At 47.7% G+C, this 23,443-nt stretch overlaps 21 non-coding genes across 21 annotated transcripts; 17 read left to right on the forward strand and 4 right to left on the reverse strand.

The window, feature by feature from the left end:
• Positions 1-440: 440 nt before the first annotated feature.
• On the forward strand, positions 441-604 carry LOC134989009 (U1 spliceosomal RNA). The gene has a single exon (XR_010194345.1). It is a non-coding gene; the product is annotated as a U1 spliceosomal RNA (small nuclear RNA).
• A 152-nt stretch (positions 605-756) lies between these two features.
• On the forward strand, positions 757-919 carry LOC134988955 (U1 spliceosomal RNA). Its single transcript, XR_010194294.1, has one exon. It is a non-coding gene; the product is annotated as a U1 spliceosomal RNA (small nuclear RNA).
• A 671-nt stretch (positions 920-1,590) lies between these two features.
• On the forward strand, positions 1,591-1,754 carry LOC134988989 (U1 spliceosomal RNA). Its single transcript, XR_010194326.1, has one exon. It is a non-coding gene; the product is annotated as a U1 spliceosomal RNA (small nuclear RNA).
• Positions 1,755-2,419: 665 nt separating this feature from the next.
• Positions 2,420-2,582, reverse strand: LOC134988971 (U1 spliceosomal RNA). The gene has a single exon (XR_010194310.1). It is a non-coding gene; the product is annotated as a U1 spliceosomal RNA (small nuclear RNA).
• Positions 2,583-2,734: 152 nt separating this feature from the next.
• On the reverse strand, positions 2,735-2,898 carry LOC134989003 (U1 spliceosomal RNA). Its single transcript, XR_010194339.1, has one exon. It is a non-coding gene; the product is annotated as a U1 spliceosomal RNA (small nuclear RNA).
• A 1,028-nt stretch (positions 2,899-3,926) lies between these two features.
• Positions 3,927-4,090, forward strand: LOC134988957 (U1 spliceosomal RNA). Its single transcript, XR_010194297.1, has one exon. It is a non-coding gene; the product is annotated as a U1 spliceosomal RNA (small nuclear RNA).
• Positions 4,091-4,242: 152 nt separating this feature from the next.
• On the forward strand, positions 4,243-4,405 carry LOC134989025 (U1 spliceosomal RNA). The gene has a single exon (XR_010194360.1). It is a non-coding gene; the product is annotated as a U1 spliceosomal RNA (small nuclear RNA).
• Positions 4,406-5,081: 676 nt separating this feature from the next.
• On the forward strand, positions 5,082-5,245 carry LOC134989005 (U1 spliceosomal RNA). Its single transcript, XR_010194341.1, has one exon. It is a non-coding gene; the product is annotated as a U1 spliceosomal RNA (small nuclear RNA).
• A 152-nt stretch (positions 5,246-5,397) lies between these two features.
• Positions 5,398-5,560, forward strand: LOC134988956 (U1 spliceosomal RNA). Its single transcript, XR_010194295.1, has one exon. It is a non-coding gene; the product is annotated as a U1 spliceosomal RNA (small nuclear RNA).
• A 671-nt stretch (positions 5,561-6,231) lies between these two features.
• LOC134988990 (U1 spliceosomal RNA) lies at positions 6,232-6,395 on the forward strand. The gene has a single exon (XR_010194327.1). It is a non-coding gene; the product is annotated as a U1 spliceosomal RNA (small nuclear RNA).
• Positions 6,396-7,060: 665 nt separating this feature from the next.
• On the reverse strand, positions 7,061-7,223 carry LOC134989022 (U1 spliceosomal RNA). The gene has a single exon (XR_010194357.1). It is a non-coding gene; the product is annotated as a U1 spliceosomal RNA (small nuclear RNA).
• Positions 7,224-7,375: 152 nt separating this feature from the next.
• Positions 7,376-7,539, reverse strand: LOC134988969 (U1 spliceosomal RNA). Its single transcript, XR_010194308.1, has one exon. It is a non-coding gene; the product is annotated as a U1 spliceosomal RNA (small nuclear RNA).
• Positions 7,540-8,321: 782 nt separating this feature from the next.
• LOC134989004 (U1 spliceosomal RNA) lies at positions 8,322-8,485 on the forward strand. The gene has a single exon (XR_010194340.1). It is a non-coding gene; the product is annotated as a U1 spliceosomal RNA (small nuclear RNA).
• Positions 8,486-18,349: 9,864 nt separating this feature from the next.
• On the forward strand, positions 18,350-18,513 carry LOC134988950 (U1 spliceosomal RNA). Its single transcript, XR_010194291.1, has one exon. It is a non-coding gene; the product is annotated as a U1 spliceosomal RNA (small nuclear RNA).
• Positions 18,514-18,665: 152 nt separating this feature from the next.
• Positions 18,666-18,828, forward strand: LOC134989020 (U1 spliceosomal RNA). Its single transcript, XR_010194355.1, has one exon. It is a non-coding gene; the product is annotated as a U1 spliceosomal RNA (small nuclear RNA).
• Positions 18,829-19,502: 674 nt separating this feature from the next.
• Positions 19,503-19,666, forward strand: LOC134989000 (U1 spliceosomal RNA). The gene has a single exon (XR_010194336.1). It is a non-coding gene; the product is annotated as a U1 spliceosomal RNA (small nuclear RNA).
• A 152-nt stretch (positions 19,667-19,818) lies between these two features.
• LOC134989018 (U1 spliceosomal RNA) lies at positions 19,819-19,981 on the forward strand. The gene has a single exon (XR_010194353.1). It is a non-coding gene; the product is annotated as a U1 spliceosomal RNA (small nuclear RNA).
• Positions 19,982-20,652: 671 nt separating this feature from the next.
• Positions 20,653-20,816, forward strand: LOC134988976 (U1 spliceosomal RNA). Its single transcript, XR_010194314.1, has one exon. It is a non-coding gene; the product is annotated as a U1 spliceosomal RNA (small nuclear RNA).
• A 152-nt stretch (positions 20,817-20,968) lies between these two features.
• LOC134989026 (U1 spliceosomal RNA) lies at positions 20,969-21,131 on the forward strand. The gene has a single exon (XR_010194361.1). It is a non-coding gene; the product is annotated as a U1 spliceosomal RNA (small nuclear RNA).
• Positions 21,132-21,807: 676 nt separating this feature from the next.
• Positions 21,808-21,971, forward strand: LOC134989011 (U1 spliceosomal RNA). Its single transcript, XR_010194347.1, has one exon. It is a non-coding gene; the product is annotated as a U1 spliceosomal RNA (small nuclear RNA).
• Positions 21,972-22,123: 152 nt separating this feature from the next.
• Positions 22,124-22,286, forward strand: LOC134988970 (U1 spliceosomal RNA). Its single transcript, XR_010194309.1, has one exon. It is a non-coding gene; the product is annotated as a U1 spliceosomal RNA (small nuclear RNA).
• The last annotated feature ends 1,157 nt before the right edge of the window (positions 22,287-23,443 follow it).

Raw genomic sequence — 23,443 nt, forward strand, 5'->3', positions numbered from 1 at the left:
CAGCTTGAATGCTTCAGGGGATGGGGCATGGCCAACATGAGCCCCACACCAAAGGAGGGTGGGGGTGTTTAATGCGAACTAGGGGTCATCCAAGCACCGCAAAAGGCCGCCATGCCCTGCACGCCCCTTTTCTCTTTTCATATGCAGATGAGGGTTGAAGCCAACTTTGACCCACTGCTTGGATGACATCACCATATGCAAATCCATCTGCTGCAGGCCTTCCCCCAGGAATGCTTGCACTAGTTGTTGCATTTGGTTTGTTGTTTGGGGGTGCTTCAGTATTAGGCAGCCTTCTGCCCTCCCATGTTCATCTGAAAATATGTGTTCTCCCTGCAGTTGTTGTCCCCAGATGAGAGTTCCCTTGTGTTGCCTCAGTTGAATCTCCTTTACTTGACAGAGATGTGCCTGAGCAGCGGCCCTCCCCAGCCCTATCCCAGATCATACTTATTTTGCATAGGAGACACCATGGTCATGAAGATTGTTCACCCAGGGTGAGGTTCATTCATTGCATTCTAGGTATGCTGACCCCTGTGATTTTCCCAAATGTGGGAAACTCGCCTGCATTTTTTGTGGTAGTGGGGGACTGTGTTTGTGTTTTCCTCTGGTCAGCTCTGGTAAAAGTCAGATTTCTTTGTCTCAGATATTCCTCTAGCCTTGTTCTTCTTTCGAGAGTTCCCTTGTGCTGCCTCAGTTGGATCTCCTTCACTTGACAAGGGGGTGCCCGAGCAGTGACCCTCCCCAGCTCTAGCCCAACTCCTACTTACCTGCCAGGTGAGATACTATGATCATGAAGGTGCTTCTCCCAGGGCAAGGCTCACCCATTGCACTCTGGGTGTGCTGCTCCTGCGATTTCCCCAAATGTGGGAAACTTGATTGCATAATTTGTGTTTCCCCTGGTCGGCTCTCGTATAATTCAGATCTCTTTGTCTCAGGTCTCTCTCCAGCCTAGTTTGCTGTCTGTTTCCACTTCTCTTTTCTGGAGCCGCTCCCTTCTATGCCCTTGCGCACTATCCTGACTTCTCCCGTCTGATTACTTTGTGCCTTCCAACGCACAATGCGAACTACAGGTAGTGCTGCAGGGCCCACACCCTTTTAGTTGCCTTACAGAGCAGCTCTGGAGCTGTTACAGTGCCCAGCTGCTGCAAGAAATCAGCTTGAATGCTTCAGGGGCTGGGGCATAGCCAACATGAGCCCCACACCGAAGGAGGGTGGAGGTGTGTAATGCGAACTAGGGGTCATCCAAGCGCTGCAAAAGGCTGCCATGCCCTGCACGCCCCTTTTCTCTTTTCATATGCAGACGAGGGTTGAAGCCAACTTTGACCCACTGCTTGGAGGACATCACCATATGCAAATCCATCTGCTGCAGGCCTTCCCCCAGGAATGCTTGCACTAGTTGTTGCATTTGGTTTGTTGTTTGGGGGTGCTTCAGTATTAGGCAGCCTTCTGCCCTCACATGTTCATCTGAAAATATGTGTTCTCCCTGCAGTTGTTGTCCCCAGATGAGAGTTCCCTTGTGCTGCCTCAGTTGAATCTCCTTTACTTGACAGAGATGTGCCTGAGCAGCGGCCCTCCCCAGCCCTATCCCAAATCATACTTATTTTGCATAGGCGATACCATGGTCATGAAGATTGTTCTCCCAGGGTGAGGTTCATTCATTGCATTCTGGGTATGCTGACCCCTGTGATTTCCCCAAATGTGGGAAACTCGACTGCATTATTTGTGGTAGTGGGGGACTGTGTTTGTGCTTTCCTCTGGTCAGCTCTGGAAAAAGTCAGATTTCTTTGTCTCAGATCTTCCTCTAGCCTTGTTCTTCTTTCGAGAGTTCCCTTGTGCTGCCTCAGTTGGATCTCTTTCACTTAACAGGGGGGTGCCCGAACAGCGACCCTCCACAGCTCTAGCCCAACTCCTACTTACCTGCCAGGTGAGATACTATGATCATGAAGGTGCTTCTCCCAGGGCAAGGCTCACCCCAGCAAATGGATTTGCATATGGTGATGTCATCCAAGCAGTGGGTCAAAGTTGGCTTCAACCCTCATCTGCATATGAAAAGAGAAAAGGGGTGTGCAGGGCATGGCGGCCTTTTGCGGTGCTTGGATGACCCCTAGTTCGCATTAAACACCCCCACCCTCCTTTGGTGTGGGGCTCATGTTGGCCATGCCCCATCCCCTGAAGCATTCAAGCTGATTTCTTGCAGCAGCTGGGCACTGTAACAGCTCCAGAGCTGCTCTGTAAGGCAAGTAAAATATTGTGTGGGCCCTGCAGCACTACCTGTAGTTTGCATTGTGCATTGGAAGGCACAAAGTAAGCAGACGGGAGGAGAAGTCAGGATAGTGCACAAGGGTATAGAAGGGAGGGGCTCAAGATAAAAGAAGTGGAAACAGACAGCAAACTAGGCTGGAGAAAGACCTGAGACAAAGAGATCTGAATTATACGAGAGCCGACCAGAGGAAACACAAATTATGCAGTCAAGTGTCCCACATTTGGGGAAATCGTAGGAACAGCACACCTAGAGTGCAATGGGTGGGCCTTGCCCTGGGAGAAGCACCTTCCTGATCATAGTATCTCACCTGGCAGGTAAGTAGGAGTTGGGCTAGAGCTGGGGAGGGTCGCTGCTCGGGCACCCCCCTGTCAAGTGAAGGAGATCCAACTGAGGCAGCACAAGGGAACTCTCGAAAGAAGAACAAGGCTAGAGGAAGATCTGAAACAAAGAAATCTGACTTTTACCAGAGCTGACCAGAGGAAAACACAAACACAGTCCCCCACTACCACAAATAAAGCTGTCGAGTTTCCCACATTTGTGGAAATCACAGGGGTCAGCATACCCAGAATGCAATGAATGAACCTCACCCTGGGAGAACAATCTTCATGACCATTGTATCTCCTATGCAAAATAAGTATGATTTGGGATAGGGCTGGGGAGGGCCGCTGCTCATGCACATCTCTGTCAAGTAAAGGAGATTCAACTGAGGCAGCACAAGGGAACTCTCATCTGGGGACAACAACTGCAGGGAGAACACATATTTTCAGATGAACATGGGAGGGCAGAAGGCTGCCTAATACTGAAGCACCCCCAAACAACAAACCAAATGCAACAACTAGTAAAAGCATTCCTTGGGGAAGTTCTGCAGAAGACGGATTTGCATACGGTGATGTCATCCAAGCAGTGGGCCAAAGTTGGCTGGAACCCTCATCTGCATATGAAAAGAGAAAAGGGGTATGCAGGGCATGGCGGCCTTTTGCGGCGCTTGGATGACCCTTAGTTCGCATTAAACACCCCCACCCTCCTTCTGTGTGGGGCTCATGTTGGCCATGCCCCATCCCCTGAAGCATTCAAGCTGATTTCTTGCAGCAGCTTGGCACTGTAACAGCTCCAGAGCTGCTCTGTAAGGCAAGTAAAAGGGTGTGGGCCCTGCAGCACTACCTGTAGTTTGCATTGTGCATTGGAAGGCACAAAGTAAGCAGACAGGAGGAGAAGTCAGGATAGTGCACAAGGGTATAAAAGGTAGGGGCTCAAGAAAAAAGAAGTGGAAACAGACAGCAAACTAGGCTGTAGAGAGACCTGAGACAAAGAGATCTGAATTATACGAGAGCCGACCAGGGGAAACACAAATTGCTCGTCATCCATAAGTATACTAGTATCCATCCATCTCCATTGGCCCACTGCTTGGATGACATCACCGTATGCAAATCCGTCTTCTGCAGACCTTCACCCAGGAATGCTTTTACTAGTTGTTGCATTTGGTTTGTTGTTTGGGGGTGCTTCAGTATTAGGCAGCCTTCTGCCCTCCCATGTTCATCTGAAAATATGTGTTCTCCCTGCAGTTGTTGTCCCCAGATGAGAGTTCCCTTGTGCTGCCTCAGTTGAATCTCCTTTACTTGACAGAGATGTGCCTGAGCAGCGGCCCTCCCCAGCCCTATCCCAAATCATACTTATTTTGCATAGGAGATACCATGGTCATGAAGATTGTTCTCCCAGGGTGAGGTTCATTCATTGCATTCTGGGTATGCTGACCCCTGTGATTTCCCCAAATGTGGGAAACTCGACTGCATTATTTGTGGTAGTGGGGGACTGTGTTTGTGCTTTCCTCTGGTCAGCTATGGTAAAAGTCAGATTTCTTTGTCTCAGATCTTCCTCTAGCCTTGTTCTTCTTTCGAGAGTTTCTTTGTGCTGCCTCAGTTGGATCTCCTTCACTTGACAGGGGGGTGCCCGAGCAGCGACCCTCCCCAGCTCTAGCCCAACTCCTACTTACCTGCCAGGTGAGATACTATGATCAGGAAGGTGCTTCTCCCAGGGCAAGGCTCACCCATTGCACTCTGGGTGTGCTGCTCCTGCGATTTCCCCAAATGTGGGACACTTGACTGCATAATTTGTGTTTCCTCTGGTCGGCTCTCGTATAATTCAGATCTCTTTGTCTCAGGTCTTTCTCCAGCCTAGTTTGCTGTCTGTTTCCACTTCTTTTATCTTGAGCCCCTCCCTTCTATACCCTTGTGCACTATCCTGACTTCTCCTCCCGTCTGCTTACTTTGTGCCTTCCAATGCACAATGCAAACTACAGGTAGTGCTGCAGGGCCCACACAATATTTTACTTGCCTTACAGAGCAGCTCTGGAGCTGTTACAGTGCCCTGCTGCTGCAAGAAATAAGCTTGAATGCTTCAGGGGATGGGGCATGGCCAACATGAGCCCCACACCAAAGGAGGGTGGGGGTGTTTAATGCGAACTAGGGGTCATCCAAGCACCGCAAAAGGCCGCCATGCCCTGCACGCCCCTTTTCTCTTTTCATATGCAGATGAGGGTTGAAGCCAACTTTGACCCACTGCTTGGATGACATCACCATATGCAAATCCATCTGCTGCAGGCCTTCCCCCAGGAATGCTTGCACTAGTTGTTGCATTTGGTTTGTTGTTTGGGGGTGCTTCAGTATTAGGCAGCCTTCTGCCCTCCCATGTTCATCTGAAAATATGTGTTCTCCCTGCAGTTGTTGTCCCCAGATGAGAGTTCCCTTGTGTTGCCTCAGTTGAATCTCCTTTACTTGACAGAGATGTGCCTGAGCAGCGGCCCTCCCCAGCCCTATCCCAGATCATACTTATTTTGCATAGGAGACACCATGGTCATGAAGATTGTTCACCCAGGGTGAGGTTAATTCATTGCATTCTGGGTATGCTGACCCCTGTGATTTCCCCAAATGTGGGAAACTCGCCTGCATTTTTTGTGGTAGTGGGGGACTGTGTTTGTGTTTTCCTCTGGTCAGCTCTGGTAAAAGTCAGATTTCTTTGTCTCAGATATTCCTCTAGCCTTGTTCTTCTTTCGAGAGTTCCCTTGTGCTGCCTCAGTTGGATCTCCTTCACTTGACAAGGGGGTGCCCGAGCAGTGACCCTCCCCAGCTCTAGCCCAACTCCTACTTACCTGCCAGGTGAGATACTATGATCATGAAGGTGCTTCTCCCAGGGCAAGGCTCACCCATTGCACTCTGGGTGTGCTGCTCCTGCGATTTCCCCAAATGTGGGAAACTTGATTGCATAATTTGTGTTTCCCCTGGTCGGCTCTCGTATAATTCAGATCTCTTTGTCTCAGGTCTCTCTCCAGCCTAGTTTGCTGTCTGTTTCCACTTCTCTTTTCTGGAGCCGCTCCCTTCTATGCCCTTGCGCACTATCCTGACTTCTCCCGTCTGATTACTTTGTGCCTTCCAACGCACAATGCGAACTACAGGTAGTGCTGCAGGGCCCACACCCTTTTAGTTGCCTTACAGAGCAGCTCTGGAGCTGTTACAGTGCCCAGCTGCTGCAAGAAATCAGCTTGAATGCTTCAGGGGCTGGGGCATAGCCAACATGAGCCCCACACCGAAGGAGGGTGGAGGTGTGTAATGCGAACTAGGGGTCATCCAAGCGCTGCAAAAGGCTGCCATGCCCTGCACGCCCCTTTTCTCTTTTCATATGCAGACGAGGGTTGAAGCCAACTTTGACCCACTGCTTGGATGACATCACCATATGCAAATCCATCTGCTGCAGGCCTTCCCCCAGGAATGCTTGCACTAGTTGTTGCATTTGGTTTGTTGTTTGGGGGTGCTTCAGTATTAGGCAGCCTTCTGCCCTCACATGTTCATCTGAAAATATGTGTTCTCCCTGCAGTTGTTGTCCCCAGATGAGAGTTCCCTTGTGCTGCCTCAGTTGAATCTCCTTTACTTGACAGAGATGTGCCTGAGCAGCGGCCCTCCCCAGCCCTATCCCAAATCATACTTATTTTGCATAGGCGATACCATGGTCATGAAGATTGTTCTCCCAGGGTGAGGTTCATTCATTGCATTCTGGGTATGCTGACCCCTGTGATTTCCCCAAATGTGGGAAACTCGACTGCATTATTTGTGGTAGTGGGGGACTGTGTTTGTGCTTTCCTCTGGTCAGCTCTGGAAAAAGTCAGATTTCTTTGTCTCAGATCTTCCTCTAGCCTTGTTCTTCTTTCGAGAGTTCCCTTGTGCTGCCTCAGTTGGATCTCTTTCACTTAACAGGGGGGTGCCCGAACAGCGACCCTCCACAGCTCTAGCCCAACTCCTACTTACCTGCCAGGTGAGATACTATGATCATGAAGGTGCTTCTCCCAGGGCAAGGCTCACCCCAGCAAATGGATTTGCATATGGTGATGTCATCCAAGCAGTGGGTCAAAGTTGGCTTCAACCCTCATCTGCATATGAAAAGAGAAAAGGGGCGTGCAGGGCATGGCGGCCTTTTGCGGTGCTTGAATGACCCCTAGTTCGCATTAAACACCCCCACCCTCCTTTGGTGTGGGGCTCATGTTGGCCATGCCCCATCCCCTGAAGCATTCAAGCTGATTTCTTGCAGCAGCTGGGCACTGTAACAGCTCCAGAGCTGCTCTGTAAGGCAAGTAAAATATTGTGTGGGCCCTGCAGCACTACCTGTAGTTTGCATTGTGCATTGGAAGGCACAAAGTAAGCAGACGGGAGGAGAAGTCAGGATAGTGCACAAGGGTATAGAAGGGAGGGGCTCAAGATAAAAGAAGTGGAAACAGACAGCAAACTAGGCTGGAGAAAGACCTGAGACAAAGAGATCTGAATTATACGAGAGCCGACCAGAGGAAACACAAATTATGCAGTCAAGTGTCCCACATTTGGGGAAATCGTAGGAACAGCACACCCAGAGTGCAATGGGTGAGCCTTGCCCTGGGAGAAGCACCTTCCTGATCATAGTATCTCACCTGGCAGGTAAGTAGGAGTTGGGCTAGAGCTGGGGAGGGTCGCTGCTCGGGCACCCCCCTGTCAAGTGAAGGAGATCCAACTGAGGCAGCACAAAGAAACTCTCGAAAGAAGAACAAGGCTAGAGGAAGATCTGAGACAAAGAAATCTGACTTTTACCAGAGCTGACCAGAGGAAAGCACAAACACAGTCCCCCACTACCACAAATAATGCAGTCGAGTTTCCCACATTTGGGGAAATCACAGGGGTCAGCATACCCAGAATGCAATGAATGAACCTCACCCTGGGAGAACAATCTTCATGACCATGGTATCTCCTATGCAAAATAAGTATGATTTGGGATAGGGCTGGGGAGGGCCGCTGCTCAGGCACATCTCTGTCAAGTAAAGGAGATTCAACTGAGGCAGCACAAGGGAACTCTCATCTGGGGACAACAACTGCAGGGAGAACACATATTTTCAGATGAACATGGGAGGGCAGAAGGCTGCCTAATACTGAAGCACCCCCAAACAACAAACCAAATGCAACAACTAGTACAAGCATTCCTGGGTGAAGGTCTGCAGAAGACGGATTTGCATACGGTGATGTCATCCAAGCAGTGGGCCAAAGTTGGCTGGAACCCTCATCTGCATATGAAAAGAGAAAAGGGTTATGCAGGGCATGGCGGCCTTTTGCGGCGCTTGGATGACCCCTAGTTCACATTAAACACCTCCACCCTCCTTCGGTGTGGGGCTCATGTTGGCTATGCCCCAGCTCCTGAAGCATTCAAGCTGATTTCTTGCCGCAGCTGGGCACTGTAACAGCTCCAGAGTTGCTCTGTAAGGCATGTAAAACACAGTCCCCCACTACAACCAGGAAACATTAACGCCACTGCATCCTTGCTGCTTTCTCATGTGGAAGTCTATTTAATGTGAAAACAAGGTGATATCTAATTGTTGTTTGGGGGTGCTTCAGTATTAGGCAGCCTTCTGCCCTCACATGTTCATCTGAAAATATGTGTTCTCCCTGCAGTTGTTGTCCCCAGATGAGAGTTCCCTTGTGCTGCCTCAGTTGAATCTCCTTTACTTGACAGAGATGTGCCTGAGCAGCGGCCCTCCCCAGCCCTATCCCAGATCATACTTATTTTGCATAGGAGACACCATGGTCATGAAGATTGTTCACCCAGGGTGAGGTTCATTCATTGCATTCTGGGTATGCTGACCCCTGTGATTTCCCCAAATGTGGGAAACTCGCCTGCATTTTTTGTGGTAGTGGGGGACTGTGTTTGTGTTTTCCTCTGGTCAGCTCTGGTCAGCTCTGGTAAAAGTCAGATTTCTTTGTCTCAGATATTCCTCTAGCCTTGTTCTTCTTTCGAGAGTTTCTTTGTGCTGCCTCAGTTGGATCTCCTTCACTTGACAAGGGGGTGCCCGAGCAGTGACCCTCCCCAGCTCTAGCCCAACTCCTACTTACCTGCCAGGTGAGATACTATGATCATGAAGGTGCTTCTCCCAGGGCAAGGCTCACCCATTGCACTCTTGGTGTGCTGCTCCTGCGATTTCCCCAAAAGCACACAGAAAAGAAAATTAAGTGAATTTTTGAAAGAAAACAATACTGTTAATATACTTTTAAAACAAATTAAAATGGTAAAAGTTATTGTACTTTAAGTAAAAATAAAAGAGCAAAAATATCAATCCCAGTTTTAGATTACTTTAATTAACAAAAAAAATGCATATAGCAGAGGATAGTTTCAATTTGTCTACCTCTGGGTTATGGGCCCAGCATGCTTCCATTGCAGTACTCTTCTGCACATGTAAGTGCAAGAGATCCTGAAACACTCACTCATCATGGGAAAGTACCAATGTGTTTCTTCATTGGTTGATGGCAGAAACATCTTACAAAAACACTCCAGATTATTGACTTTTTAAAGTTTTTCTAGGAAACGTTCTAGATGATTGTTTATTAGCCTTTGTCAGTATGTACTTTTGCAAAGTGTCGCTGTGGCGCAATCAGTTAGTGTGTTTGGCTATTAACCAAAAGGTTGGTGGTTCAATCCCACCCAGTGATGTAATTGACCTTGTTATCAGATTTTGGTGATCTTTAAGTAGACAAGTCAAAATTTCAAACCCCCTGTTATGGTGTTAGGTATTTAGACTTCTCTGATGTAATCAGAGTTAGATTTGATTCAGTGATTTTATAAAAACAGCTAGGAAGCACAATTTAGCAGTGGGTTGCAGAGAAAAAGAAATATGCTTGCAAAAAAATCCAATTGAGTGATTAAACAGCTCTTGGATGGTTTTTCACCTATTACTAAATTAAACTTGCTTCATTGGAAAGGCAGCAAGATGCATCTTCATTTCAATAGCTACTGAAATAATACAGGTTGACACCAGGAAACATTAACGCCACTGCATCCTTGCTGCTTTCTCATGTGGAAGTCTGTTTAATGTGAAAACAAGGTGATATCTAATTAGCACACAGGTAAGGAATTAAGAAAATCTTTATTTAAGGGTGAAGATGTTTCTCACAAAATCGTTGCCCCAATGCATCATTGAAATTCAAGCTGGAAAGATGATTTTAATATATCACTTGTACATTTTGTATTGCTCTTCTGGTGACAATGTAGTTTGTTTTTGTCAATTACCATTTTAATAATCGGGTAAAGAAAATTAAGTGGATTTTTGAAAGAAAACAATACTGTCAATATACTAGTAAAACAAATTAAAATGGTAAAAGTTATTGTACTTTAAGTAAAAATAAAAGAGCAAAAATGTCAATCCCAGTTTTGGATTACTTTAATTAACAAAAAAAATGCATATAGCAGAGGATAGTTTCAATCTGCCTACCTCTGGGTAATGGACCCAGCATGCTTCCATTACAGTACTCTGCTGCACATGTAAGTGCAAGAGATCCTGAAGCACTCACTCATCATGGGAAAGTACCAATGTGTTTCTTCATTGGTTGATGGAAGAAACATCTTACAAAAACTCTCCACATTATTGACTTTTTAAAATGTTTCTAGGAAACGTTCTAGATGAATGCTTATTAGCCTTTTTCAGTATATGCTTTTGCAAAGTGTCGCTGTGGCGGAATCAGTTAGTGTGTAAGGCTATTAACCAAAAGGTTGGTGGTTCAATCCCACCCAGGGACGTAATTGACCTTGTTATCATATTTTGGTGATCTTTATGTAGACAAGTCAAAAATTCAAACCCCCTCTTATGTGGTAGGGTACCTGGCCTTCTCTGATGTAATCAGAGTTAGATTTGATTCAGTGATTTTATAAAAACAGCTAGGAAGCACAATTTAGCAGTGGGTTGCAGAGAAAAAGAAATATGCTGGCAAAAAAATCCAATTGAGTGATTAAACAGCTCTTCATTTTCTGGCTTTATTTTTATGCTAACAAATTTGTTCTCTGAAAAGTGTCCACAAAGCCAAGTCTCTGATTAACACCTTTGTAGGGATGGTTTTTCACCTATTACTAAATTAAACTTGCTTCATTGGAAAGGCAGCAAGATGCATCCTCATTTCAATGTCTACTGAAATAATACAGGTTGACACCAGGAAACATTAACGCCACTGCATCCTTGCTGCTTTCGCATGTGGAAGTCTGTTTAATGTGAAAACAAGGTGATATCTAATTAGCACACAGGTAAGGAATTAAGAAAATCTTTATTTAAGGGTGAAGATGTTTCTCACAAAATCGTTGCCCCAATGCATCATTGAAATTCAAGCTGGAAAGATGATTTTAATATATCACTTGTACATTTTGTATTGCTCTTCTGGTGACAATGTAGTTTGTTTTTGTCAATTACCATTTTAATAATCGGGTAAAGAAAATTAATTGGATTTTTGAAAGAAAACAATACTGTCAATATACTATTAAAACAAATTAAAATGGTAAAAGTTATTGTACTTTAAGTAAAAATAAAAGAGCAAAAATATCAATCCCAGTTTTGGATTACTTTAATTGACAAAAAAAAATGCATATAGCAGAGAATAGGTCGATTAATCGAAACTATCCTCTGCTATGTGCATTTTTTTTTTATAATTAAAGTAATCAAAAACTGGGACCACCAACCTTTTGGTTAATAGCCAAACATGCTAACCGATTGCGCCACATAGACACCTTGCAAAAGTAGATACTGACAAAGGCTAATAAGCATTCATCTAGAAAAACTTTAAAAAGTCAATAATCTGGAGAATTTTTGTAAGAAACACATTGGTACTTTCCCATGATGAGTGAGTGCTTCAGGATCTCTTTCACTTACATGGGCTATTAACCAAAAGGTTGGTGGTTCAATCCCACCCAGGGATGTAATTGACCTTGTTATCATATTTTGGTGATCTTTAAGTAGACAAGTCTAAATTTCAAACCCCCTCTTATGGTGTAGGGTACCTGGCCTTCTCTGACGTAATCAGAGTTAGATTAAATTAAGTGATTTTATAAAAAACAGCTAGGAAGCACAATTTAGCAGTGGGTTGCAGAGAAAAAAATAACATTTTAAACCTACCGGTAAAAATTTTTTCTCGTAGTCCGTAGAGGATGATGGGGACTCCGTAAGGACCATGGGGGATAGACGGGCTCCGCAGCAGACATGGGCACTTTAAGAAAGACTTTAGATCTGGGTGTGCACTGGCTCCTCCCTCTATGCCCCTCCTCCATACCTCAGTTAGAGAAACTGTGCCCAGAGGAGACGGACAGTACGAGGAAAGGATTTTTGTTAATCCAAGGTCAAGATTCATGCCAGCCACACCAATCACACCGTATAACTTGTGATATACTACCCAGTTAACAGTATGAAAACAACATAGCATCAGTCCAAGACCGATGAAAACTAACATATAACCCTTATGTAAGCAATAACTATATACAAGTCTTGCAGAAGTAGTCCGCACTTGGGACGGGCACCCAGCATCCTCTACGGACTACGAGAAAAAGATTTACCGGTAGGTTTAAAATCTTATTTTCTCTTACGTCCTAGAGGATGCTGGGGACTCCGTAAGGACCATGGGGATTATACCAAAGCTCCCAAACGGGCTCCTGCGGATGACTCTGCAGCACCGATTGAGCAAACAGGAGGTCCTCCTCAGCCAGGGTATCAAACTTATAGAACTTTGCAAAGGTGTTTGAACCCGACCAAGTAGCAGCTCGGCACAGCTGTAGTGCCGAGACCCCTCGGGCAGCTGCCCAAGAAGAGCCCACCTTCCTAGTGGAATGGGCCTTGACTGAATTAGGCAACGGCAATCCCGCCATAGAATGCGCCTGCTGAATCGTGTTACAGATCCAGAGAGCAATAGTCTGCTTTGAAGCAGGGGTGCCAATCTTGTTGGCTGCATACAGGACAAACAGTGCTTCTGTTTTTCTGACTCTAGCCGTTCTGGCCACGTAAATTTTCAAAGCCCTGACCACATCAAGGGACTCGGAATCCTCCAAGTCACGCGTAGCCACAGGCACCACAATAGGTTGGTTCATATGAAAGGATGAGTCCACTTTTAGCAGGAATTGAGGACGGGTCTGCAATTCCGCTCTATCCATATGGAAAACCAGATAGGGGATTTTATGTGATAAAGCTGCTAATTCCGACACTCGCCTAGCGGAAGCCAAGGCTAATAACATGACCACCTTCCAAGTGAGATATTTAAACTCCACCATTTTAAGTGGTTCAAACCATAACCTTAACACCACGTTAAGGTCCCAAGGGACCACCGGAGGTACAAAAGGAGGCTGAATATGCAGTACTCCCTTCACAAAAGTTTGTACTTACTTCAGGAAGAGAGGCCAATTCCTTTTGAAAGAAAATGGATAAGGCCAAAATCTGAACCTTAATAGAGCCTAATTTTAGGCCCAAATTCACTCCAGTTTGTAGGAAGTGAAGGAAGTGGCCCAGGTGGAATTCTTCCGTATGAGCATTCCTGGCCTCACACCAAGAAACATATTTTCGCCATATACAGTGATAATGTTTAGATGTCACGTCCTTCCTAGCCTTTATTAGCGTAGGAATGACCTCATCTGGAATACCCTTTTCCGCTAGGATCCGGCGTTCAACCACCATGCCGTCAAACGCAGCCGCGGTAAGTCTTGGAACAGACAGGGCCCCTGTTGCAACAGGTCCTGTCTTAGAGGAAGTGGCCACGGATCTTCTGTGAGCATTTCCTGCAGATCTGGATACCAGGTCCTTCGCGGCCAATCTGGAACAATGAGAATTGTTCTTACTCCTCTTTTTCTTACTATTATCAACACCTTGGGTATGAGAGGTAGAGGAGGAAATACATAGACCGACCGGAACACCCACGGTGTCACTAGGGCGTCTACAGCTACTGCCTGAGGGTCTCTTGACCTGGTGCAATACCTCTGTAGCTTTTTGTTGAGGCGGGACGCCATCATGTCTATCTGGAACAGTCCCCACCGACTTGCAATCTGTGCGAAGACTTCCTGATGGAGTCCCCACTCTCCTGGATGTAGGTCGTGTCTGCTGAGGAAATCTGCTTCCCAGTTGTCCACTCCCGGAATGAACACTGCTGACAGTGCGCTTACATGATTCTCCGCCCAGCGAAGAATTCTGGTGGCTTCCGCCATCGCCACTCTGCTCCTTGTGCCGCCTTGGCGGTTTACATGAACTACTGCGGTGACGTTGTCTGACTGGATCAGAACTGGTTGGTCGCGAAGTAAGGTCTCCGCTTGACATAGGGCATTGTATATGGCCCTTAGCTCCAGGATGTTGATGTGAAGACAAGTCTCCTGACTTGACCAAAGACCTTGGAAATTTCTTCCCTGTGTGGCTGCTCCCCAACCTCGGAGGCTCGCGTTCGTGGTCACCAGGATCCAGTCCTGAATGCCGAACCTGCGGCCCTCTAGAAGGTGAGCACTCTGCAGCCACCACAGGAGAGATACCCTGGCCCTGGGGGACAGGGTGATCAACTGATGAATCTGTAGATGTGACCCGGACCACTTGTCCAGTAGGTCCCATTGCAAGATCCTCGCATGGAACCTGCCGAAGGGAATGGCCTCGTATGATGCCACCATCATTCCCAGGACTCGAGTGCAGTGATGCACTGACACCTGTTTTGGTTTCAATAGGTTCCTGACCAGAGTCATGAGTTCCTGGGCCTTTTCTATCGGAAGATAAACCCTTTTCTGGTCCGTATCCAGAATAATGCCCAAGCAAAGTCAGACCAACTGCAACTTCGGGATATTGAGAATCCAGCCGTGTTGCTGTAACACCTTCAGTGAAAGTTATACGCTGTTCAGCAACTGCTCTCTTGATCTCGCTTTTATGAGGAGATCGTTCAAGTACGGGATAATTGTGACACCTTGCTTTCGCAGGAGCACCATAATTTCCGTCATTACCTTGGTGAAAATTCTCGGAGAAAATTCTGGAGAGACCAAACGGCAACGTCTGAAATTGGTAATGACAATACTGTACCGCAAATCTTAGGTACGCCTGATGAGGTGGATAAATGAGTACATGAAGGTATGCATCCTTTATGTCCAGAGATATCATAAAATCCTCCCCTTCTAGGCTGGCGATGACCGCTCTTAGCGATTCCATCTTGAACTTGAACCTTTTCAAGTATAGGTTCAGGGATTTTAAATTTAATATGGGTCTGACCAAACCGTCCGGTTTTGGGACTACAAACAGGGTCGAATAATTTCCCTTTCCTTGTTGAAGCAGGGGAACCTTGACCACCACCTGTTGAAGATACAATTTGTGAATTGCATTTAACACTATCTCCCTTTCCTGGGGAGAAGATGGTAGGGCCGATTTGAAAAACCGGCGAGGAGGCACCTCTTCAAATTTCAGTTTGTAACCCTGAGAAACAATTTCTATTGCCTAGGGATCCACCTGCGAATGAACCCAGATGTGGCTGAAAACTCGAAGACGTGCCCCCAACTGGGCGGACTCCTTTAGCGGAGCCCCAGCGTCATGCGGTGGATTTTGTAGAGGCCGGGGAGTACTTCTGTTCCTGGGAACTAGCTGTGTTGTGCAGCTTCTTCCCTCTGCCCTTACCTCTGGCAAGAAAGGACGCACCTCGTACTTTCTTGTTTCTCTGTGATCGAAAGGACTGCATTTGATAATGTGGTGCTTTCTTAGGCTGTGAGGGAATAAAAGGCAAAACATTTGATTTACCAGCTGTAGCTGTGGAGACTAGGTCCGAGAGACCTTCCCCAAACAATTCCTCACCCCTGTAAGGTAAAACCTCCATATGCCTTTTTGAGTCGGCATCACCTGTCCATTGCCAGGTCCATAGGACTCGTCAAGCAGAAATCGACATAGCGTTTATTCTAGAACCCAGTAGACTAATGTCACTTTGAGCATCTCTCATATATAGGACAGCATCTTTTATATGCCCTATGGTCAATAACATAGCATCCTTATCTAGGGTCTCAATCTCTGCTGATAAGGTATTTGTCCATGCTGCCACCGCGCTACAACCCCGGCCGACGCAATTGCCGGTCTGAGTAAGGTACCAGAATGTGTGTAAATGGACTTTAGGGTAACCTCCTGCTTGCGGTCAGCAGGGTCCCTGATGGTAGCCGTATCCTGGGATGGCAGCGCTACCTTTTTGGATAAGCGTGTCAATGCTTTATCCACCCTAGGGGAGGATTCCCACCGTATCCTGTCCATTGGCGGGAAAGGATACGCCATAAGAATCCTTTTGGGAATCTGCAGCTTTTTGTCTGGAGATTCCCAAGCTTTTTCACATAATTCGTTCAACTCATGTGAGGGGGGAAAGGTTATCTCAGGTTTCTTTCCCTTATACATGTGTACCCTCGTGTCAGGGACAGGGGACTCTGTGATGTGCAAAACATCTTTTATTGCAATAATCATATATCGAATACATTTAGCCAATTTTGGCTCTAACTTTGCATCATTGTAGTCGACACTGGAGTCAGAATCCGTGTCGGTATCTGTGTCAACTATTTGGGATAGTGGGCGCTTTTGAGACCCCGAAGGTCCCTGCGACATAGGGACAGGCATGGGTTGACTCCCTGACTGTTCCCTAGCTTCAGCTTTGTTTAATCTCTTGTGTAATAAGCTTACATTAGCACTTAAAACATTCCACATATCCATCCAGTCAGGTGTCGGCGTTGTCGATGGAGACACCACATTAATTTGCTCCTGCTCCTCTCTAGGAGAGCCTTCTACCTCAGACATGTCGACACACGTGTACCGACACACCATACACTCAGGGAATCCTCTTATCTGAGGACAGTTCCCCAACAAGGCCCTTTGGAGAGACAGAGAGAGAGAGAGAGTATGCCAGCACACACCCCAGCGCTATATGACCCAGGAAAAAAACACAATAATTTTATGTTTACCCAGTAGCGCTGTATTTCCATATATATATGCGCCTAATTATGTGCCCCCCTCTTCTTTAAGACCCTCTTTCTACCGTGGTATAAGCAGGGGAGAGTCCGTGGAGCTTCCCCTCAGCGGTGCTGTGGAGAAAATGGCGCTGGTGAGTGCTGAGGGAGAAGCCCCACCCCCTCAGCGACGGGCTTCTGTCCCGCACAAATATAGTAAAAAAATGGCGGGGGCTCTTATATATATATACAGTGCCTAGCTGCATATATATTTATTTTGCCAAAGAGAGGTCTATATTGCTGCCCAGGGCGTCCCCCCTGCGCCCTTCACCCTTACACTGACTGCCGTGTGTGAGGTGTATGGGAGCAATGGAGCACAGCTTTACTGCTGTGCGTTACCTCAGTGAAGATCATGAAGTCTTCCGCCGCCTCTGAAGTCTTCTTTTCTTCTCATACTCACCCGGCTTCTATCTTCCGGCTCTGCGAGGGGGACGGCGGCGCGGCTCTGGGACGGACGGCGAGGGTGAGACCTGCGTACCGATCCCTCTGGAGCTAATGCTGTACAGTAGCCTAAGAAGCAGAGCCTATCAACTCACAGAAGTAGGTGTGCATCTCTCCCCTCCGCCCCTCGATGCAGGGAGTCTGTTGCCAGCAGGCTCCCTGAAAATAAAAAAATCTAACAAATATACTTTCTGTCAGGAAACTCAGGAGAGCTCCCTGAAAAGCACCCAGTCTCCTCTGGGCACAGTAGTAAACTGAGGTCTGGAGGAGGGGCATAGAGGGAGGAGCCAGTGCACACCCAGATCTAAAGTCTTTCTTAAAGTGCCCATGTCTCCTGCGGAGCCCGTCTATCCCCCATGGTCCTTACGGAGTCCCCAGCATCCTTTAGGACGTAAGAGAAAAATTATGCTGGCAGAAAAATCCAATTGAGTGATTAAACAGCTCCAGAGCTGCTCTGTAAGGCAAGTAAAAGGGTGTGGGCCCTGCAGCACTACCTGTAGTTTGCATTGTGCATTGGAAGCCTAGTTTGCTGTCTGTTTCCACTTCTTTTTTCTTGAGCCCCTCCCGTCTATACCCTTGTGCACTATCCTGACTTCTCCTCCCGTCTGCTTACTTTGTGCCTTCCAATGCACAATGCAAACTACAGGTAGTGCTGCAGGGCCCACACCCTTTTACTTGCCTTACAGAGCAGCTCTTGAGCTGTTACAGTGCCCAGCTGCTGCAAGAAATCAGCGTGAATGCTTCAGGGGCTGGGGCATGGCCAACATGAGCCCCACACCGAAGGAGGGTGGGGGTGTTTAATGCGAACTAGGGGTCTCGCACAATGCAAACTACAGGTAGTGCTGCAGGGCCCACACCCTTTTACTTGCCTTACAGAGCAGCTCTGGAGCTGTTACAGTGCCCAGCTGCTGCAAGAAATCAGCTTGAATGCTTCAGGGGCTGGGGCATAGCCAACATGAGCCCCACACCGACGGAGGGTGGAGGTGTTTAATGCGAACTAGGGGTCATCCAAGTGCCGCAAAAGGCCGCCATGCCCTGCACGCCCCTTTTCTCTTTTCATATGCAGACGAGGGTTGAAGCCAACTTTGACCCACTGCTTGGATGACATCGCCATATGCAAATCCATCTGCTGCAGGCCTTCCCCCAGGAATGCTTGCAAAAGTTGTTGCATTTGGTTTGTTGTTTGGGGGTGCTTCAGTATTAGGCAGCCTTCTGCCCTCCCATGTTCATCTGAAAATATGTGTTCTCCCTGCAGTTGTTGTCCCCAGATGAGAGTTCCCTTGTGCTGCCTCAGTTGAATCTCCTTTACTTGACAGAGATGTGCCTGAGCAGCGGCCCTCCCCAGCCCTATCCCAAATCATACTTATTTTGCATAGGAGATACCATGGTCATGAAGATTGTTCTCCCAGGGTGAGGTTCATTCATTGCATTTTGGGTATGCTGACCCCTGTGATTTCCCCAAATGTGGAAAACTCGACTGCATTATTTGTGGTAGTGGGGGACTGTGTTTGTGCTTTCCTCTGGTCAGCTCTGGTAAAAGTCAGATTTCTTTGTCTCAGATTTTCCTCTAGCCTTGTTCTTCTTTCGAGAGTTCCCTTGTGCTGCCTCAGTTGGATCTCCTTCACTTTACAGGGGGGTACCCGAGCAGCGACCCTCCCCAGCTCTCGCCCAACTCCTACTTACCTGCCAGGTGAGATACTATGATCATGAAGGTGCTTCTCCCAGGGCAAGGCTCACCCATTGCACTCTGGGTGTGCTGCTCCTGCGATTTCCCCAAATGTGGGAAACTTGACTGCATAATTTGTGTTTCCCCTGGTCGGCTCTCGTATAATTCAGATCTCTTTGTCTCAGGTCTCTCTCCAGCCTAGTTTGCTGTCTGTTTCCACTTCTCTTTTCTTGAGCCGCTCCCTTCTATGCCCTTGCGCACTATCCTGACTTCTCCTCCTTTCTGCTTACTTTGTGCCTTCCAACGCACAATGCGAACTACAGGTAGTGCTGCAGGGCCCACACCCTTTTACATGCCTTACAGAGCAACTCTGGAGCTGTTACAGTGCCCAGCTGCTGCAAGAAATCAGCTTGAATGCTTCAGGGGCTGGGGCATAGCCAACATGAGCCCCACACCGAAGGAGGGTGGAGGTGTTTAATGCAAACTAGGGATTAGCCAAGTGCCGCAAAAGGCCACCATGCCCTGCACGCCCCTTTTCTCTTTTCATATGCAGATGAGGGTTGAAGCCAACTTTGACCCACTGCTTGGATGACATCACCATATGCAAATCTATCTGCTGCAGGCCTTCCCCCAGGAATGCTTGCACTAGTTGTTGCATTTGGTTTGTTGTTTGGGGGTGCTTCAGTATTAGGCAGCCTTCTGCCCTCCCATGTTCATCTGAAAATATGTGTTCTCCCTGCAGTTGTTGTCCCCAGATGAGAGTTCCCTTGTGCTGCCTCAGTTGAATCTCCTTTACTTGACAGAGATGTGCCTGAGCAGCGGCCCTCCCTAGCTCTATCCCAAATCATACTTATTTTGCATAGGAGATACCATTGTCATGAAGATTGTTCTCCCAGGTTGCGGTTCATTCATTGCATTTTGGGTATGCTGACCCCTGTGATTTCCCCAAATGTGGGAAACTCGACTGCATTATTTGTGGTAGTGGGGGACTGTGTTTGTGCTTTCCTCTGGTCAGCTCTGGTAAAAGTAATATTTCTTTGTCTCAGATCTTCCTCTAGCCTTGTTCTTCTTTCGAGAGTTCCTTTGTGCTGCCTCAGTTGGATCTCCTTCACTTGACAGGGGGGTGCCCGAGCAGCGACCCTCCCAAGCTCTAGCCCAACTCCTACTTACCTGCCAGGTGAGATACTATGATCATGAAGGTGCTTCTCCCAGGGCAAGGCTCACCCATTGCACTCTGGGTGTGCTGCCCCTGCGATTTCCCCAAATGTGGGAAACTTGACTGCATAATTTGTGTTTCTCCTGGTCGGCTCTCGTATAATTCAGATCTCTTTGTCTCAGGTCTCTCTCCAGCCTAGTTTGCTGTCTGTTTCCACTTCTCTTTTCTTGAGCCGCTCCCTTCTATGCCCTTGCGCACTATCCTGACTTCTCCCGTCTACTTACTTTGTGCCTTCCAACGCACAATGCGAACTACAGGTAGTGCTGCAGGGCCCACACCCTTTTACTTGCCTTACAGAGCAGCTCTGGAGCTGTTACAGTGCCCAGCTGCGGCAAGAAATCAGCTTGAATGCTTCAGGGGCTGGTGCATAGCCAACATGAGCCCCACACCGAAGGAGGGTGGAGGTGTTTAATGCGAACTAGGGGTCATCCAAGCGCCGCAAAAGGCCGCCATGCCCTGCATAACCCTTTTCACTTTTCATATGCAGATGAGGGTTCCAGCCAACTTTGGCCCACTGCTTGGATGACATCACCGTATGCAAATCCGTCTTCTGCAGACCTTCACCCAGGAATGCTTTTACTAGTTGTTGCATTTGGTTTGTTGTTTGGGGGTGCTTCAGTATTAGGCAGCCTTCTGCCCTCCCATGTTCATCTGAAAATATGTGTTCTCCCTGCAGTTGTTGTCCCCAGATGAGAGTTCCCTTGTGCTGCCTCAGTTGAATCTCCTTTACTTGACAGAGATGTGCCTGAGCAGCGGCCCTCCCCAGCCCTATCCCAAATCATACTTATTTTGCATAGGAGATACCATGGTCATGAAGATTGTTCTCCCAGGGTGAGGTTCATTCATTGCATTCTGGGTATGCTGACCCCTGTGATTTCCCCAAATGTGGGAAACTCGACTGCATTATTTGTGGTAGTGGGGGACTGTGTTTGTGCTTTCCTCTGGTCAGCTCTGGTAAAAGTCAGATTTCTTTGTCTCAGATCTTCCTCTAGCCTTGTTCTTCTTTCGAGAGTTTCTTTGTGCTGCCTCAGTTGGATCTCCTTCACTTGACAGGGGGGTGCCCGAGCAGCGACCCTCCCCAGCTCTAGCCCAACTCCTACTTACCTGCCAGGTGAGATACTATGATCAGGAAGGTGCTTCTCCCAGGGCAAGGCTCACCCATTGCACTCTGGGTGTGCTGCTCCTACGATTTCCCCAAAAGTGGGACACTTGACTGCATAATTTGTGTTTCCTCTGGTCGGCTCTCGTATAATTCAGATCTCTTTGTCTCAGGTCTTTCTCCAGCCTAGTTTGCTGTCTGTTTCCACTTCTTTTATCTTGAGCCCCTCCCTTCTATACCCTTGTGCACTATCCTGACTTCTCCTCCCGTCTGCTTACTTTGTGCCTTCCAATGCACAATGCAAACTACAGGTAGTGCTGCAGGGCCCACACAATATTTTACTTGCCTTACAGAGCAGCTCTGGAGCTGTTACAGTGCCCAGCTGCTGCAAGAAATCAGCTTGAATGCTTCAGGGGATGGGGCATGGCCAACATGAGCCCCACACCAAAGGAGGGTGGGGGTGTTTAATGCGAACTAGGGGTCATCCAAGCACCGCAAAAGGCCGCCATGCCCTGCACGCCCCTTTTCTCTTTTCATATGCAGATGAGGGTTGAAGCCAACTTTGACCCTCTGCTTGGATGACATCACCATATGCAAATCCATCTGCTGCAGGCCTTCCCCCAGGAATGCTAGCACTAGTTGTTGCATTTGGTTTGTTGTTTGGGGGTGCTTCAGTATTAGGCAGCCTTCTGCCCTCCCATGTTCATCTGAAAATATGTGTTCTCCCTGCAGTTGTTGTCCCCAGATGAGAGTTCCCTTGTGCTGCCTCAGTTGAATCTCCTTTACTTGACAGAGCTGTGCCTGAGCAGCGGCCCTCCCCAGCCCTATCCCAGATCATACTTATTTTGCATAGGAGACACCATGGTCATGAAGATTGTTCACCCAGGGTGAGGTTCATTCATTGCATTCTGGGTATGCTGACCCCTGTGATTTCCCCAAATGTAGGAAACTCGCCTGCATTTTTTGTGGTAGTGGGGGACTGTGTTTGTGTTTTCCTCTGGTCAGCTCTGGTAAAAGTCAGATTTCTTTGTCTCAGATTTTCCTCTAGCCTTGTTCTTCTTTCGAGAGTTCCCTTGTGCTGCCTCAGTTGGATCTCCTTCACTTGACAGGGGGGTGCCCGAGCAGTGACCCTCCCCAGCTCTAGCCCAACTCCTACTTATCTGCCAGGTGAGATACTATGATCATGAAGGTGCTTCTCCCAGGGCAAGGCTCACCCATTGCACTCTGGGTGTGCTGCTCCTGCGATTTCCCCAAATGTGGGAAACTTGATTGCATAATTTGTGTTTCCCCTGGTCGGCTCTCGTATAATTCAGATCTCTTTGTCTCAGGTCTCTCTCCAGCCTAGTTTGCTGTCTGTTTCCACTTCTCTTTTCTGGAGCCACTCCCTTCTATGCCCTTGCGCACTATCCTGACTTCTCCCGTCTGCTTACTTTGTGCCTTCCAACGCACAATGCGAACTACAGGTAGTGCTGCAGGGCCCACACCCTTTTAGTTGCCTTACAGAGCAGCTCTGGAGCTGTTACAGTGCCCAGCTGCTGCAAGAAATCAGCTTGAATGCTTCAGGGGCTGGGGCATAGCCAACATGAGCCCCACACCAAAGGAGGGTGGGGTTGTTTAATGCGAACTAGGGGTCATCCAAGCACCGCAAAAGGCCGCCATGCCCTGCATGCCCCTTTTCTCTTTTCATATGCAGATGAGGGTTCCAGCCAACTTTGGCCCACTGCTTGGATGACATCACCGTATGCAAATCCGTCTGCTGCAGACCTTCCCCCAGGAATGCTTGTACTAGTTGTTGCATATGGTTTGATATTTGATGGTGCTCCAGTATTAGGCAGCCTTCCGCCCTCCCATGTTCATCTGAAAAGATGTGGTCTCCCTGCAGTTGTTGTCCCCAGATGAGAGTTCCCTTGTGCTTCCTCAGTTGAATCTCCTTAACTTGACGGGGCAGGGGCTGCCCGAGCAGCCACCCTCCCCAGCCCTATCCCAACTCATACTTATTTTGCATATGAGATCTCTTGATCATGAAGATTGTTCTCACAGGGTGAGGTTCATCCATTATATTTTAAAATAGGAAGGTACAAATTACATATTTGAATTGCATCTATGTGCTGGATTCAAATGTCCCCCCCCCCCTTCCTTTCTCAATTGTGCCCATCAGCAGCTATTCTAAGGTTGCTGCCAATGGGTGTGACACATTAATTTCTTCTGTGGGGTACACTGGACTCCACAAGGATTCACATTGGGGTGTAGAGTAGGATCTTGATCTGAGGCACCAACCGGCTCAAAGCTTTTGACTGTTCCCAAGATGCTCAGCGCATCCTCCTCTATAACCCCGCTTCCATGAACAGGGAGCTCAGTTTGTAGTTGGTGCCTTCAGTAGCAGGCCACTTAACAGGGGCCTGCCTCAGGCAGCCTATTCTTAGCTATTAATTTTGACAAGAAAAGAAGAACTTGTTTTATGAGAATCTACAA

The sequence above is a fragment of the Pseudophryne corroboree genome, unplaced genomic scaffold, assembly GCF_028390025.1.
Source record: "Pseudophryne corroboree isolate aPseCor3 unplaced genomic scaffold, aPseCor3.hap2 scaffold_1090, whole genome shotgun sequence".
In the NCBI taxonomy this organism is placed as follows: Eukaryota; Metazoa; Chordata; class Amphibia; order Anura; family Myobatrachidae; genus Pseudophryne; species Pseudophryne corroboree.